The sequence below is a fragment of the Myotis myotis genome, unplaced genomic scaffold (assembly GCF_014108235.1).
Source record: "Myotis myotis isolate mMyoMyo1 unplaced genomic scaffold, mMyoMyo1.p scaffold_m19_p_2, whole genome shotgun sequence".
NCBI classification, from domain to species: Eukaryota; Metazoa; Chordata; class Mammalia; order Chiroptera; family Vespertilionidae; genus Myotis; species Myotis myotis.
In genome coordinates this window covers 45,622,642-45,638,682 of record NW_023416324.1, presented here as the reverse complement: position 1 = coordinate 45,638,682, position 16,041 = coordinate 45,622,642, and the positions used below count along the sequence as shown (strand labels likewise).

Genomic DNA, 16,041 nt, shown 5'->3' with positions numbered 1-16,041 from the left:
ACCTATAGAATAATTCAGGAGCAGGATGGTGCTTTTAACTGGAGCTCCTGCAAGCAGAAGTCCTCATGGTAATAATAGCTAACACTGACGACTTCCTACTGAACCTGCCTATGTAGTAACTTTTACCTGCATGGTCATACTTAAACCTTTCACAGAAACCACCTCCCCACCCCATCCCTTTTCCTGCTTAATTTGCTCAGAGTACTTTTACCTAGTATGTTCAAACTAACACTTCACTTGACCTACTGTGTTTCTTACTACCTCCTCCCCACTGGAATGTAAGCTCCATGAGGACTATGTCTCTTTTTTTAGCTCAATGATATAAATTCCCAGCAAATAGAGCCAGGCCTGGTACATAATAGTGCTCAAATACTTGTTGAGCAGTTCTTATAGGTAAATATTACTATCATCACCATTTTACAGATAAGGAAACTGAGGTTTGTGGTATTATATAAGGTGCTTGAAATGGAAACAGTGGGGTTTTTTTTTACTTCAAAACTAGTGTGTTTTTTAAAAAAATATGTTGTTACTGACTTCAGAAAGGAAAGGAGGAGGAGAGAGAGACAGAAACATCAATGATGAGAGAGAACCATTGATTGGCTGCCTCCTGCAGGCCCCCTACTGGGGATTGAGCCCACAACCCAGGCATGTGATCTGATCGGGAATTCAACCATGACCTCAAGGTTCATGGGTTAATGCTCAACCACTGAGTCACACCAACTGGGCTCAAAATTAGTTTTTAAATGTTTGTGGTAATAATAGCTTCTTTTCTTCACTATAGTCCTGGAATGAAAAATTTAACACAAACAGAGATTGGTTTGGCACTTCAGGTACCCTCTTTAGAGTGGATAAGCAGTATGCAAGTAATTGCTGAGTACATATTTTGTATCAGTTATCTACAGTAGTAACTATAGCTAATATTCACTTTAAAAGGATATCTTTCTCTTCTCTCCTGTTGTGGTGCTCCCGAGATAACACAATGAAGGAAAAGGTTTACATAAACGACTCGCTAACACAGACTGCTACTGTTGGAGCAGTTGAGGGCCTCTCATGATACAGAATTTCGGAGTCATGAAGAACCTGGGAGGTGTCTAGCCCAGCCTCTCCTCGCCCAGGCACCCCCAGAGCCAGATTTTGGGACTCAGGTTCTCCTTCACTGGACAGCCTGCTGCACTGACAGACAGCTGCATTATCCGAAAATTCTTTGTATTGAGCTAAAATTTATCCCCAAGTAACTTCTACCCATTGGTCTGAGTTCTGCCCTCTAGGAAAAGAATAAATGAAATCATTCTTTCACACATCAGCCCTTCACATATTGGTTTATTTGTACTTAGTCTTCAGTTTCTCTTGTCCTCGTCCTTCAAACATCCCTCTTGTGGCATCTTTCCAGCTATTTTCCCATCCTGCTTGCTCCCTTTGGCATAAAGTCCAACTTGTTCATGTCCAATTTAAATGTGTCACCCAGTCCTCCAGGTGTCGTATTGGAATTACAGCCATTGTTTTTTTGGCAATAACACCACCCTGTTGGTTCATCCACATGCCTATAACCTTTAGTGTGAACTTTCTTCTAACTCTAGTAGGAAAAACGTACTGTACAGATGGAACCACAGATTACTGATAATGAAAAATAATAGTCATGTCTTTGGGCACTGTCCTCCGTTTCTCTATACACTCCTGCCACACCCAAGACAGTGACAATGAGAACAACCATTTCTTGCATTCAGACTGCACTTATGACACTGTCCTGGGCACTTTATATACACTACCTATTTAACTTTCTAAACAACCATATTGGTAGGTATTATTAAACTCTGTTTTACACTGGAGACTGAGATTAGAAGAGATTAATGTGTTTAAGATTACAGAGTTTGTAATAGGTAGAGCATGAGTATGGATCTGTGTTTGACTCCAAATGCCAAGCTTGATAAGATGCATTTCTAGGAGTTCCAAAGAGGCTCCTATTTTCTTATTTTTAAATATATTTTTATTTATTTCAGAGAGGAAGAGGGAGAGGGGAAAACATCAATGATGAGAGAGAATCATTGATCGGCTGCCTCCTCCACACCCTCCTTTGGGGATCAAGCCTGCAACCCGGGCATGCGCCCTGACTGGGAATCATACCATGACCTTCTGGTTCATAGATCAATGCTCAGTCATTAAGCCACACAGGCTGGGCCCAAGGATCCTATTTTCATTCACTTTGAAAAACAAAGGAAGATATTCTAAAGGACTTATGGTATCTTTTTCCTATCCTTTGAAGAAAGAACAGGATTCAAATTATTGTGTCCCTACTTTGTGCCATCTGTTTCATATCTGTTTGTCTCATTTGGTACTCAGGACAATTCTATGAGGAGAGCACCATTGTCCTTACCATTTTACAACTGAGGAAACCGTGGCTCAGAGAATATAAAGCTAGGTTACTCATACAGCCAGCTGAGTCCAGAGGCAGCCTGCTTCCTGCCACACAAGGCCACTTTTCTCACAGGAGGGTTTTAACTCAACTCTCATTGCCTCCCTTTGGCTAGACTGTCACCCATTGTGATGTCTTTCCTCTCCTCTCCTGTCCAGCATGTCCAAACTTAGTTACTTACCAAATTACCTAAGTGGAAAAGGTGGAAAAAACCCCTTAGCAAGTTAGATGATCATTCATTCATTATTAAAAGTTTCCTATAGCTTTGGGCCAAAGATCAGCCATGGAAGCAAAGTGAGACGGTGGCAGAAGTTAGAGTTCAGCTCAGATGTGGTCCATTGTCCCCCTTCCCCTCCAGTTGGTTGACTCCATCCATGAATTCATGGTGAGTGCAGCACCTGATCATTTAGCAATGCCATACTTGAAGGTCGTGACCTGGCAGCCTTCAGACTGAATTAAATAACTTGCCAAAACATAGCGACAGAAATTATATATTTAGGGACCACTAGTAGGAATCTTGCCAAATCACATTGCAAATCATTACATTTGCATAGAACACAGGTGTTTACAGAATACTTTTTACTTACATTATTCCACTTGTTCCTCCCAATAACCTGGTAATGTAGGCTGGACAGGGACTCGTCGCCCTATTTTACAAGCAGGGAATCAGAAACGCAGAAAGACTAAGAGACTTGCTCAAAGCCTCACTGTCTCTAAGGGCAGAATCCGACACAGCCCGTTCAGACTGTGATTCCTGCACTTGTATTGCGTTGTTCCTTTTCTCTTCACTCCTCCCTTGCACTATACACCACACTTCTTGTCCATCTCTGCCCTTGCCATTGGCCTGTTGGCTATAAACCATCACCAGTTCAGGAGGAACTAAGCTAGACCAGGCTGGACCTGATCTTTTTTTTTCAGGCTCCACTTCCCAAGCCATCTGGTCAATCTGACTTTCTTTTTTATTTTTTGTTTCTTTTTTTCTGTTAATCCTCACCCGAGGATGTTTTTCCATTGATTTTTAGGGAGAGTGGGAGAGAGAGGGAAAGACAGAGAGAAACATCGATGTGAGAGAAACACATCAATTGGTTGCCTCCTGCATGAACTTTGACCAGGGCCCCAGGCTGGGGAGGAGCCTGCGACCAATGTATGTGCCCTTGACCGGAATTGAACCCAGGACCCTTAGGTCTTCAGTCTGATGTTCTATCCACTGAGTCAACCAGCTGGTGCTGGTCAATCTGACTTTCCACAAAACACATGCAATGGTTTGCAGGTTGTCATCAATCTTCACCATCACTGGAGAGTACAGTGACTTTCTTCAGAAACAAGCTGCCGTAAATGTTCTTTTACTCAGGCAAGTACCTGTGTATATTAATTCTAAAGTCATACTAAACCATTTGAAAAACTTCCAACTTCACTAATTTCTCTAAGGTGGGAAATAGCTGAGAAAGTGTCCTGGAAGTCAAGGCTCTCTTGTGAGTTGGCTCAAAGAAGAACATCTGATCTAAAGCTTGCTCTGCCTTGGCCACCCAACCTGCTGACCCTTCCCACCCCCCTCCAATCCTGACCCTTTCCTAAATCCCTGACAGCCACTAATCTAGCCTCCCTTTCTAAAAGGTTGTTTCAAAATGTTTTATGAATGCAACATATAGCCTGTAACCGTTTAGAACTGTTTGTGTGTTTTTCTGCTCAGTGTAAATTCCCTGAAGATTCATTCAAGTCATCCTATAGGGTTTCATTTTTATTTATTATCTAAAGTCCATACATTAAACACTTTTAAATTCATTATTTAGTTTTAATTATTTTTTAAAAATTTCACTTAGGTTTTTGTTTTGCTTTGTTTTGTTTGTTTGTTGTTGTTTTGCTTTGTTTTTAATTAACCAAAATCCATAGCCAGGGTCACTTCCTAGCCAGGAGAACTTGTAGATGGCTTAATTTTTCTGAGACTCCATGCCTTCATCTTTAGAATGAGCATAATAATTAGACCTTTATATTAGTTTGACTTCTTAAAGTTTCAAGGAGGAAAAGCATCCATCTTCATTAATGGAGGCTTATTGTAATAATGAAAGACAGTGTCTCCTTTAGCCATAGTGTAACTTCAAGTTCCAGTACTTCAAGGATTGGCATAAAGAGCAGGCCATATACATTATTTTGACCCTTTGTCATTCATATTGTCCAGGAGAAAAGATCTGGCTATTTCCAATATAGAGACCCTCTTATGGGCCCACACCAAATTCCTTAAAGATGTTGTCTTCTCCCATGATCCTCTTGTAGACTCACTAGGGGAATCTATAAACTTCTCTGTCTGGTCATCAGAACCAACCAAAGTGGATGGTGCCTTGGGAGGTGATACCCATGTTGCTGGAGTTATCAGGATGAGGACTCCAAGGCAGATATGGAATTAAAAGCAGAGAGTACAACTGATCCCTGTTTTAGTCTTTTGTAGATGAAGGGCAGAATTTATCTAACACACAGTAAAAAATGACAGTCTCCATTCAGTCAGTGTTCTCAGAGGGACTATGGATTTGAAAGTCCATTGGGGCTTAATGGACCCCCTGTGGAGGACAGCTATTTCACAGGGTTGTTATGAGGAGCAAAATTCAATGGCCAAGAACACCTTTAGCCAACGATAAAGCCCTGTACATGCACTAGTGATTTCACAAAGTCACCTGGTTTAATATGAATTCAGTCTTATCTAAGTTGTTTTTTGGTTATGTGCTACTGGAAAGGAAATTTGTGTGTGTGTGTGTGTGTGTGTGTGTGTGTGTGTGTGTGTGTGAAATAAAAGAGCCTGGTTTGTCATAATTAAGAGGTTTAAACAGGAGAATTTTAAATGTATATGTGTTTATATACACACACACATATATTTGGTTGTGTTTCTGAAAGGAGACAGTAGAGTTCAGTACAGAGCTGGAAACAAGGCCGCTGGTTCCTGTGAGATGTCTGTGGGCAGGAACATACAGACCCAGATGATAGCTGCTGTGTTTCTTGTGATAAGAGTTACGAAATGGCCAGCAGGTAGGCACAAAGGTCAGTCACCAGGCATATCCAGGCTCCTGGGCTGTGATATAGCATCTAAAACAAACATAAGTCATCAAAAGCTTACAAGTTCTGGCTCCTCCCTCAGACTCCACATTTGAGATGCAGAAAGGAACTAAATTACATCTTTGTGTATTTAATCTCACAGTTTTTTCTCCTTTCAACTTGCAAAATAAGACCTTCTATTAGGTCAAACTCAGCCTGGAGAAACAAGAAAATCAAACCACCTGGGATGAGCCCATCCTCCTTAAACACTGTAAATAGCTTCTTCCATTTGGTGGGGGCCCTGTGTTCCCATGCTTCCCAGTCTCTGAGAGCCAGCCCAGCTCTGCCTGGCCTCCCTGGGCATTGACAGGAAGTCCCAAGACCAGATCACACACCCTCATTTTCCATCATGATTCCTACTGTCCTGATTTTGTGGATCTGTGATAGGAATAGTAGCAGTAAGATATATCTGTGCATATCCCTCTCCACCCCAAACCCAAGCCCCGGGGGCCTCTTCACCTACTGTGCTCCCTTTTATCCCAGTAGTTGCCATATTTTCTTGTCTGTCATGATTTTTCTGTCAGCTCAACCAAAATGTGAGCTTCTTCAGTGCAGGGTCTGCCTGTTTTCTTGGTATCCCCTGCCCCTAGCAAAATGCCTAGCACATAATAGGTGCTTTATAAATGTTAATCAACTGAACCCAGAAGAACCAGAGTGCATCCATAGGAAAGTAAGGAGGAGAGAGAAAGCCCTAAATTGAGGGTACGTGGAGAATTGTGTGTCTGTGTGAGAAAGAGGGGCGAGGAGGGAGGCTATGCTGAGCAGAATCATATGGCCCCCAAATATATCCATGTCTTAATCCCTGGGACCTGTGAATATGTTATGTTACATATTAGAGTTGCAGATGGGATGAAATGGGAAAATTATTGTGGATTATCCAGGTGGTCAGTGTAATCACGGGGTTCTTATAAAAGGAAGGCAGGGGGACATGATGACAGAAGTGGTGGTCAGAGTGACATGGTCATAAGTCAAGGAATGCAGGCAGTTTCTAGGAGATGGAAAAGGCAAGGAGTAGATTCTTCCCAGAGCCCCTGAAGGAACACATCTCTGCCAACACCTTCATTTTAGCCCTGTGAGGACCATCTCAGACTCCTGACTTCCAGAATATAAGGTAATAAATTTGTAATTTAAAAAAAAATTGCCCAGCCAGCATGGCTCGGTGGTTGAGCATCAACCCATGAATCAGGAGGTCACAGTTCGATTCCCTATCAGGGCTCATGCCCAGGTATCAGGCTCTATCTCCAGTGAGGCACAGGCAGGAGGCAGCTGATAAATGATTCTCTCTCATCACTGATGTTTCTATCTCGCTTTCCCTCTCCCTTCGTCTCTGAAATCAATAAAAATATATTTTAAAAATTTTATTGAATTTATTGGGGTGACATTGGTTAATAAAATTATATAGGTTTCAGGTGTACAATTCTATAATATATCATCTGTATGTTGTGTTGTATTCATCACCCAAAGTCAACTCTCCTCTGTCACCATTTTAAATTTGTATTTTTGAAACCGCTAACTTTGTGGTCATTTGTTACAGCAGCAATTGGAACCTAATATAGAGGGTAAGGTCGGCAGGGAAGGGTAGCTGTAGTGGGGGAGATAAATCCTCAGGAAGAAACCTAGCAGAGAACATGGACCTGGAAAAAGAAGTGGCCATGTGGCAGTAGCTCAGTCAGTATCCAAAGATGCTGAATCCCCGTCTATCAAAATTAATTGACAATAAGATCAGAATTAGTTAATAGCTCAATATTTGGGAGGCTGCTTCTAGCCTCCCAAACACTGAGTGCCTCTAATAACTTGGGAGAAACTGCAGTAGAGCATGGTGTAAATGAGTCAGTCAGACCTGGGTTTGAATTCTCTGCCATCTATAGCTACAATCGTAAACAAGTTATGTAACCTCTCCAAGCCACAGTTTTCTTATCTGCAAACTGGGATCAATGTGTTTCTCAACTAGGAGGGTTGTTGTGAGGATTAAATAACACATGTAACATGCTTAACATAATGCCTGTCACATAGTAAATAATAATTGGTTTCTATTATTAAAAATATTCATACAGGAGAGACAAAATGGTGGCGGGACAGACAGACGTGTCCCAAGCCTTGTCCCAGAGCAGATAGGGTGAGCAGCTGAAATGAATAACATCCAGCCTGAATTGGCAAAGGAGACTCAGCTGGGAGACAGTTTGCAGCCCGGAAGGGCAGAGGATCCCTGGAGAAGGCCACCCCTGTGAGGGACCTGCTACCTTGGCTGTGGTCCCACAGTCAATGAGTCTCCAGCCACCCTGGGCGCAGGCTCCTGTGAGTTCTGAAGCCTGCTCCCTCTGACCAGCCCAATGCCTTAGCCCAGGGCACTGCAACCATGCAAGCAGCAGACACATGAGCAGCCCACCCCTGTCCAAGAAGCAGCAGCCCCACGAGCAGCCTGCCCCAGGCCTAAGAGCAGAAGCCTCACGTGGCTTGTCCCTGTCCAAGGAGCAGCAGCTGTGTGATTGTCCCACTCCCCTGTCCAAGGATCAGCAACCACGTGGGCAGCCTGCCCCATCTGAGGAGCAGCAGCTGCACGAGCAGCCAGCCCACGATTGAGCAGCAGCAGCCCCACTCAGCCTGCCCCTGTCTGAGGAGCAGAGCTGTGCAAGCAACCTGCCCCATCCGAGGAGCAGCAGTCACATGAGCAGACCACCCACATCTGAGGAGGGGCACTCCGGCGCAGCCCACACTGGTCTGAGAAGCAGGAGCCACACAACCTGCACCTGTCCGGCGAGTAGCAGCTGGGTGAATAGCCTGCCCCCATCCAAGGAACAGCAGTCTCACATGAAGCTCACTCCCGCCCGAGGAGCAACATCCGTGCAAGCAGCCCATCCCCCATCTGAGGAGCAGCAGCTGTGCAAGCAGCCCACAACCGTACAAGGAGCAGTAGCCCTGTCAAGGAAGCAGCAGCCTCATAAGAAGTCCACCCCATCTGAGGAACAGCAGCAGCGTGCAGCCAGCCCCAATCCAAGGAGCAGCAGCAGCACTCAGCCCACCCCCATCTGAGGAGCAGCAGCCTCATGATCAGCACACCACTGTCCAAAGAACAGCAACTGTATGAGCAGCCTCCCCCATGAACCAGAGGAGACACCACTGCTGTGAACAGCATCCACCAGGGGAGCCGCTGCCAACTGAGGAGCAGCTACTTCTAGGACCACGCAAGGAGCAACCGCAGCCCAAGGAGACACTGCCACCCAAGGAGCAGCCCCTGCACAACTCGACATTTAGATCACTCGGTGAGACCAAAAACGGGTAGACAAGGAACCCCCAAAGGAAAGAAAAGGAGAAAGCACCAGAAAAGCAGCTAACTGAAACAGAGGCATGCAATATGTCAGAAAGAGAATTCAGCATAAGGGTCCTACAGTTCCAAACCCAGGTGGAGGAAAAAAATCAACAACTTATGTAAGATTCAAGAAGAAATGGATGAAAAAAATCAATAACTTATGTAGGAATCAAGAGTGAGATAGCTGCAATAAAAAACACCATGGAAAGTTTTAACAATAGACTAGGAAGAGCGGAGGACCAAATTAGTGAATTAGAAGACAGGGAAGCAAAACACACCCAACCTAAACTGCAATTGGAGAAAAAAATTAAAAGACAGGAGGAGAACCGAAGGGAGCAATGGGACAACATGAAACGAAGCCACATACGAATAATAGGGGTGACAAAAAAACAGGAAGAGGAGCAAGGGTTAAAAAACCTATTGAAGAAATAATGTCAGAAAACTTCCCTGAGGTGGGGAAGAAAAAAGTCACACAAGCACAGAGAGTCCCAAATAAGATGAACCCAAAAAGACCCACAACAAGACACATCATAATTACCATGGCAAATGTTCAGGACAAAGAGAGAATCTTAAAGGCTGCAAGAGAGAGACAGAAAGTTACATACAAGGGATCTCCCATTAGACTATCAAATGATTTCTCAACAGAAACACATCAGGCCAGAAAAGAATGGAAGGAAATTTACAAAGTGATGCAAAGCAAAGGAATGAATCTAAGAATACTCTATCCAGCAAGGCTATCATTCAAAATTGAAGGGGAAATAAGGAGCTTCACAGACAAAAAAAAAAAAAAAAGGCTAAGGGAGTTTATCACCACCAAGCCAGCAATGCAAGAAATGCTAAAGGGACTGGTGTAAAAAGAAGAAATAAAAAGCTAAGAAAGAAAACAGACACAAAAAATAAAAATGCCTACAAACAAGTACCTTTCAATAATAACTTTAAACGTAAATGAACTAAATGCTCCAATCAAAAGACATCGAGTGGCTGAATGGATAAAAAACACATGACCCATCTATATGCTGTCTACAAGAGACCCACCTCAGAATAAGGGACTCACACAGACTGAAAGTGAAGGGATGGAAAACTATCTTTCAGGCAAATGGAAATGAAAAAAAAAGTGGGGTAGCAATACTTATATTGGACAAAATAGACCTCAAAGTGAAGGCCATAACAAAAGATATGAAAGGCCACTTCATAATACTAAAGGTATCGATACAACAAGAGGATATAACCCTGATAAACATATATACACCGAATACATAAAAAAACTCCTGGAAGATATCAAGGGAGAGATCGACAACAATACAATCATAGTAGGGGACTATAATACACCACTGACATCACTGGATAAATCCTCTAGACAAAAAATCAGCAAAGAAACAGCAATCCTAAATGACTCACTAGAGCAAATGGACTTAATTGACATCTTCAGAACATTTCACCCCAAAGCCACAGAATATACGTTCTTCTCAAGTGCACATGGGACATTTTCAAAAATAGACCACGTACTGGGTCACAAGCAGAGTCTCCCCAAATTCAAGAAGATTGAAATCATATCAAGCATTTTCTCAGACCACAATGGCATAATATTAGAAATAAACTACAATAAAAACAATCCCCAAAATTCAAACACTTGGAAGCTGAAAAGCATGCTATTAAACAATGATTGCATTACCAAAGAGATCAAAGAAGAATTTAAAAACATCCTGGAAACTAATGACAATAGAAACGCAACAATCCAAAATCTATGGGACACAATGAAAGCATTCCTGAGAGAGAAGTTTATAGCTCTACAGGCCTACCTCAAAAAACAAGAAAAAAATGGTAATAAATCATCTAACTCTACAGCTCAAAGAATTAGAAAGAGAGAAACAAGACAATCCCAGAGTGAGCAGAAGGAAGGAGATAATAAAGATCAGAGCAGAAATGAATTACACAGAGACCAAAAAGCAATACAGAAGATCAGTGAAGCCAAGAGCTGGTTCTTTGATAGGATAAACAAGACTGCTGAACCTCTAGCCAGGCTCACCAAGAAGCAAAGAGAGAGGACCCAAATAAACAAAACCAGAAATGAAAGAGGTGAAATAACAACAAACCCCACAGAAATACAAAGGATTGTTAAAAAATATTATGGACAACTCTATTCTAACAAACTAGACAACCTGGAGGAAATGGACATATCCCTAGAAAAATACAACCTTCCAAAACTCAATCAGGATGATTTCAAAAATCTCAATAGGCCTATAACTATTGAAAAAATTGAAGCAGTCATCAAAAAGCTTCCAGCAAATAAAAGCCCAGGACCAGATGGCTTCACAGGGGAGTTTTACCAAACATTCAAGGAAGAACTAAAACCTATCTTCCTCAGACTATTCCAAACAATTCAAGAGGAAGGAACACTTCCAAGCACATTCTATGAAGCCAGCATCACCCTAATTCCAAAACCAGATAAAGACAACACAATGAAAGAGAATAACAGGCCAATATCCCCCATGAATATAGATGCCAAAATCCTCAACAAAATCTTAGCAAATCGGATCCAGCAGTACATCAGAAAGATCATGCACCATGACCAAGTAGGATTTATCCCAGGGATGCAAGGATGGTACAATACCTACAAATCAATAAACGTGATACATCACATAAACAAATTGAGAGATAAAAATCACATAGTCATATCAATTGATGCAGAAAAAGCATTTGACAAAAATCCAACACCCTTTCTTGATAAAAAACACTCAGCAAGGTGGGAAAAGAAGGATCATACCTCAACATAATAAAAGCCACATATGACAAACCTACAGCCAACATCATACTCAATGGGCAAAAACTAAAACCATTTCCCCTAAGAACAGGAACAAGATAGGGATGTCCACTCTCACCACTCCTGTTCAACATAGTACTGGGAGTACTAGCCATTGTGATCAGACAAGAAGAAGAAATAAAAGGCATCCAAATTGGAAAAGAAGAAGTAAAACTGTCCTTATTTGTAGATGACATGATACTGTACATAGAAAACCCTAAAGACTCCATCAAAAAATTATTAGACTTAATAATGAATTCAGCAATGTAGCAGGATACAAAATTAACACCATGAAATCTATGGCATTTCTATACACCAATAATGAACTTACAGAAAGAGAGACTAAAAAATTTATCATCGCACCAAAAATATTAAGATACCTAGGAATAAACTTGACTAAGGAGATAAAAGACCTATACATGGAAAACTACAGGACACTGAAAATTAGACAGAGGAACACAAACAGATGGAAGAACATACCATGTTTATGGATTGGTAGAATCAACATCATCAAGATGTCCATACCACCCAAAGCAATCTATAGATTCAATGCACTCCCCATTAAAATACCAACAGCATATTTCACAGACCTAGAACAAACTTTCCAAAAATTCATCTGGAATAAAAAAAAAGACCCCAAATAGCTGCATCAACCCTGAGGAAGAAGAACAAAGTAGGTGGGATCTCAATACCAGATATCAAGCTGTATTACCAAGCCACTGTTCTCTAAATAGGCTGGTATTTGCACAAGAACAGACATATAGATCAATGGAGTAGAATAGAGAGCCCAGAAATCAACCCAAACCACTATGCTCAATTAATATTCCACAAAGGAGGCATGAACATACAATGGAGTCAAGACAGCCTCTTCAATAAATGCCGTTGGGAAAATTGGACAGATACATGCAAAAAAAAATGAAACTAGACCACCAACTTACACCATACACAAAAATAAACTCAACATGGAGAAAGGACTTAAACATAAGACAGGGAACCATAAAAATACTAGAGGAATCCACAAGCAGCAAAATCTCAGACATATGCCGAAGCAATTTCTTCACTGATACTGCTCCTAGGGCAATGGAAACTAAAGAGAAAATAAACAAATGGGACTACTTCAAAATAAAAAGCTTTTGCACAGCAAAGGAAACCATCAAAAAAACAACAAGAAAGCCCACTGCATGGGAGAACATATTTAGAAATGTTATCACTGATAAGGGTTTAATCTCCAACATTTACAGGGAGCTCATACAACTTGACAAAAGGAAGATAAACAATCCAATCAAAAAATGGGTAACGTACCTAAATAGATACTTTTCTAAAGAAGACAGAAGAAAGCCCAAAAGACATATGAAAACATGTTCAAAGTCACTAATCATCTGAGAGATGCAAATCAAAATGACAATGAGGTACCATCTCACACCTGTCAGAGCGTCTATCATCAACAAATCAACAAACAACAAGAGCTGGCGAGGATGTGGAGAAAAAGGAACCCTCATGCACTGCTGGTGGGAATGCAGACTGGCGCAGCCACTGTGGAGAACAGTATGGAGTTTCCTCAAAAAACTAAAAATGGAACTCCCATTTGAGCCAGTGATCCCACTTCTAGGAACATATCCAAAGAAACTAGAAACACCAATTAGAAAGGATATATGCACCCCTATGTGCATAGCAGCACAATTCACCATAGCTAAGATTTGGAAACAGCTTAAGTGCCCATCAGTAGATGAGTGGATTAAAAAACCGTGGTACATCTACACAATGGAATAGTATGCTGCAGTAAAAAAGAAAGAGTTCTTACCATTTGCAACAGCATGGATGGAACTGGAGAGCATTATGCTAAGTGAAATAAGCCAGTCAGAGAAAGATAAATATCACATGATCTCACTCATTTATGGAATATAATGAACAACATAAACTGATGAACAAAAATAGAGACAGAGAAGCATCGATCACACCGTCAAACCTCAGAGGGAAGGTAGGAGTGGGTGGGGTAAGGGGGAGAGATCAACCAAAGGACTTGTATGCAAGCATATAGACCTAATTAATGAACACAGACAACAGGGGGGTGAGGGCATGAGTGGGGGGAATGGGGGGCGTAATGTGGGGATAAGGACACATATGTAATAACTTAATCAATAAAAAAATTTTAAAAAATAAATAAATTAAAAATAATCACACAAACTTGGGAACCTTTAAAAGAACAGTGTTTGAGGCATCCACATATAATTCACACTGATTAGACCATATTTAGAGTCTGTGGTGAGTTCTAGGAACAAAAGTCAAAGAACAACTAGGATGGTTGAAAGATCCCAAATCAGCCCAGCCCCAGCCGGCATGGCTCAGTAGTTGAGCATTGATCTATGAACCAGGAAGTCATGGTTCAATTCCCTGTCAGGGCACTAGCCCGGGTTTGCAGGCTTGGTCCTCAGAAGGGGACATGCAGGAGGCAGCTGATCAATGATACTCTCTCATCATGGATGTTTCTATCTCTCTCTTCCTCTTCCTTCTTCTCTGAAATCAATAAAAATATATTTTTTTAAAAAGACCCCACACCAGGTCAGATAAAAAGGATGTCCAAAGGAGTGGGGAGGCTTGACGTGAAGCTATTTAAAATGTTTTCAGGTCTGGGCTACATAATTTGTGGGGTCCAATACAAAATGACAGAGTGGGTTCTCTCATTCAAAAAATTAAGACTTTCAAGGTGACAATAGGGGTCCTTCTAAGCCCAGGGCCCTGTGTCCAGTTCACACACCCATGAAGCTGGCCCTGGATATTATCATGTATAGAATGATAGATTGGGGGTGGGAGCAGCTGGGGAGAGGTCACTGTGGGGAAGAGGGAGACATATGTAATATTTTCAACAGTAAAGAATTTAAATGGAAAAAAAAATGAAATGATAGATTCACTCAGAGAGGCAATGGTGACAGCAGCAGCATGAAGATGAACAAGTTCAAGTCCTTGAAATATGATGACAGTGGGGACCATGATCAGAATGAAGAAAACAGCATATAAAAAGATGGTGAGAAGGAATAAATGGGAAGAGACGCATCAGAGCACCAGCAAGAGGAACACTATTGTCGCTGTATCAGCAGAACGTCCCCTGCAGTACAACCACTTGTGTTGGTACTGCAGGGAAACCCCTGGTTGTCCCACCAGCTCAGAGCTGTGAACAGAATGTCACACAGATTGGCACCATGGCCTCTCTGGAGCACTTCTGGAGGTTTTACAGCCACATAGTACCTGCCTAGAATCTGACAGGCAACAGTGGCTTCTATCTCTTCAAAGAGAGAATTAACAAATAAAAATGGGAGGGAATTAGCAAATAAAAATGATTGCAAGTGGATTGTTTGGTTGCATGAGGAACTGGCATCCTGTTGCTGGGAGGATGTCATCCTGGTCATGTTGGGGGAACAGTTCATGGTTGGGGAGATCTGTGAGCCTGTATTTCAAGAGGGCATGATTTCGAGATGGAGTAAGATTGGCACAACCTAGCAACTAAGATCCCACGCTGGCCGTGTGTGTGTGTGTGTGTGTGTGTGTGTGTGTGTGTGTGTGTGTGTGTGTGTATTTTCCGAATGGGTGGGAGGACTCTGGCCAGTCCTTCCCTCTGCTCCCTGAAGGGGCATCTCTGAGCTGCATGCTCCCCTTTTGTCATCCTAGAGGAGGGATTCTGCTAGAGCACCCTCCAGCGTTGCTGACTTCATAAAGCAGACAAATGGAAAATGTGACTTTGTAATAGATCAACTTTGTTTTAATGGGGTTCTGTGACAGAGTGTTCAGCCTTTTGTTTGCTATGAGTTGTCCAGATGCCTCCTGGACATTCTGTTGTGCTCTTTCCACGCTGTGTCAAAGGCACCAGGACCATGTGCACAAGCCAGTGCCGTTGCCTGAGAGTTATCATTATCATGCAGGTCTGTGCACCCAGGAAGAGCTTTTTGTAGGAGCATTTTTTGGCTGTAAATGCGCTATTCTAGCTCTGCCATTCAATTATTGGGACATTTTGTTTATTTCTCTCCTCTCTTCCCCCAAGCCCATCACTTTTGAAAACGCTTTACAGATTGTGTCGTCTCCTGCCTATGCTCTGGTCTTCCCTCCTGCGGCTCTCTCTTTCCTCCCTGGGCCCTGCTGCACTTCGGATTTCCATCCTGTGGACCACACTGGTTCCACCGAGGCTGCTTCGAACAGCAGCCTTGGTCAATTAAACTGGAGCAGAACCCAGTTTGATCAGGAGCTAGATTATAAAATATGTTCCATGTGCAGGATTTGGAGCTGAAGGCAATGGCGAAATCATTTTCCCCGATGAGCAGAACCTGTGTGTCAGGCCTGTTTCTGTGGGTTCTAATGTGCACCTCACTAGGAAGAGAAGTGGAAAGCTGGTTACTGCCAGACATGAACCTTTAATATGGTAAAATCCTGAAACTAGGACAGCTGAAGACAAGG

The 16,041-nt window shown here is 42.2% G+C and overlaps 1 pseudogene; it reads left to right on the top strand.

Moving 5' to 3' along the window:
• The first annotated feature begins 14,447 nt into the window (after positions 1-14,447).
• Positions 14,448-15,102, top strand: LOC118676751 (annotated as a pseudogene).
• Positions 15,103-16,041: the final 939 nt, after the last annotated feature.